This window comes from Dermacentor silvarum, chromosome 4, assembly GCF_013339745.2.
Source record: "Dermacentor silvarum isolate Dsil-2018 chromosome 4, BIME_Dsil_1.4, whole genome shotgun sequence".
NCBI classification, from domain to species: domain Eukaryota; kingdom Metazoa; phylum Arthropoda; class Arachnida; order Ixodida; family Ixodidae; genus Dermacentor; species Dermacentor silvarum.
This window is the reverse complement of record NC_051157.2, coordinates 37404024-37406560: the sequence shown is the minus strand read 5'-3', so window position 1 is coordinate 37406560 and position 2537 is coordinate 37404024.

The window sequence follows — 2537 nt, the reverse complement described above, 5'->3', positions numbered from 1 at the left end:
CAAGACGCCTCGGCTGACGCAATCACGCCCCTCGCGCTCCCGCCGCGCATTCCATTTGCTCCCGCACGCGCTCTTTCGTGTCAGCGGCAGGCATCAGCGGCCCTCGACCCACCGCCGCCTAGTGGGCAATTTCCAAAGAGGCGCCGCCGCGCTAACGCCGTTACCCGGCGCTGCCCTGCCCTGCCTGCATGCGTGGGTACCACGCCCTCTTTCTCCCTCTCAGCGGTTTCCATTTCAACGGTAGGCGGGAGGACGCTGAAAAGCACAAGTTAATTGCCGTCTCGGGAGGAATATCCTCGAATCTGGCTTGCGACGCTGCGCTAAGATCTCTAGGCTTCCCTCTCTCGTTCCTTCCTTCTTTCTTTTCCAGCCCTCGTCGTCTATTTTCTTACCTGCGCTCTAAGAAATCTGTGTCTGTCTGCGGACCAGAATGAGGAGCCATTCGGTCTGCCGAGGGCGAGCAGGGCGACGAAAGTGATACGGGAAAATGTATAATGGTGGAGACGCCGAGCTGGGGTCAGGTAAGACGTTAACTAAAGAAGAAAGAAAAAACAGAGGTGTGCAGTGTATTGTTGCCTTTCGTCGGCGCACGTCGCGTAATGCATTGTTTAACATTTCCTTTTTTTTTTTTTTCTCGCGGTGGGTTCTGTTACGGCGGGGTGTGCTCACTAACGTACGTTCGCTCCACCGCAGACGTGCAGTGCTGCGATGAGCCCTTCTGACGGTTGCGAAACGATTCTGCCGGGTAGACGCGCGGAGGCCTACGAGCGATCGTCCTGCTGGTAAAGGGGCACGCCGGGACGAAACGAGAACCGGGGAGCGGAGAAATGAAATAGAACTCCTCCTGATTATTTAGATCATCATGTGCCATCCTTACGAAACCACGGCGGCTAAACGCGCTCTAACCCCGGTGCTCTCAGATCCCGCGAACGAATTTCGCGAGTTCCACGCGATGCGGCAAGCCTGAAAATAATGAAATCCGTGTCCTAGCTTTTGCCAGCTCCACGGCCGATTTCGTGCGGCATTGAAGGCGGGCGTGCGGCAGCGTGCTCGGTATCAGATGCCAGTCAAAGTACAGCCAGAGTCCAGGATCTTTGTTTTAAACCATAATTATCAATGCTTACAGAGTAAGATTTAGTGGCGATTACATATATATATATATATATATATATATATATATATTATATATATATATATAGGGTGTTTCAGCAAACACGTTCAAAAATTCTTAAAGGTTGCCTGTGGCAGATAGCACAATTCTAGTTCATCAGGTGATCTGCTCGAGGAGGCGGACATTACTTATACACAAGAAATTGAAATACATAATCGAATAATTAACAAAAATTGACTAATTAAGTTTTTAACTGTTTACCTAATGACTCATATCGCAATTTACAAATTGTACCCGTGGAGTTCGTAAGGCGGATCCGCTTGGAACGAATTCTCGGGATGACACCAGTTTCGACATATTAATTACCGAACTTTGCGGAGAAATGCATTGGCGTTCCAGTTAGTTTCTTAACAAAACGTCGCTTTGTGCATTGAAGCACAAAATTAACTAGGAAGCTTACCAGCAAGTATGCGACCGGCGTAATAAGTAACATGGTTACAAAGAACGTCAAGCGCAGTCAGAGAGGCTGAGACAATGTCATGGGTGGAGGCAATGGAACAGAAACCTGCTATGCGTAACTACCTAAGAGGAAAATACGAAATCACGAAAAAACATTTTATGATAACTCAAAGGGAATTAAGCTCTTACTTTTCGAAGCGAGGTCAGGATGCCTTATAATGCGTACTTATAAAGCGAGGTACAACAAGGAAGAAGCATGTGCTTGCTGCGGTAAAGCTAGGGAAACATGGAACTTGTTTTATTAGAATGTGAAGATATCTGCCCAGCGGTCGGTTTAAGCTCCTCTGCCCCCCTTGAAACCTTTGGGTTCAGCGATAGCATGGGGGAAGGTAAACATGTCCGCAATAAAGCCTAGTGAAGGGCGATTGGAGGTTTGGTGGCAGAAAAGTAGGGCGACCACAAAGAACGGAGACGTACAAACACAGAGTTCCCAGTAATGGTTCAAAAAGTTTGATGCTGGGAATTCTTTGTATCTGGCTGTGTTCTCAAAAATATAGGCAGGACATTAGACAAAATAATAACAAGAGCTTGGTGGCGCAACGCACCACGCCGTTTCAAAGGGGACGATAATTGCTTCCATCCATCCGCGGCAGTGGCGGCGCCGGCCGTGCGGGGGAACGAAAAAGAAAGAACCAGAAAGCTCGCCTTCGCGCATCCGCGGCTACACGGTAATGGGGAAGTAAACGTTTCCTGAGGATAGAATGAATTCGAATTGTGATACGTATGTATGCGCATGATGCCTCTGAAACCATGATGCGTTCAAGGCGTCCGTCGTACTCGCCAGCAGTCAGCAACACCGCTAAACAAAAGGCCCGGTATAATTTGTGTGTGCCCGCGCGTGAAACTCGTGTTTCGACTCTTTATGCACTCACACAAAGTTTCGCTGTGTATAGGTTTCAACTCGTTG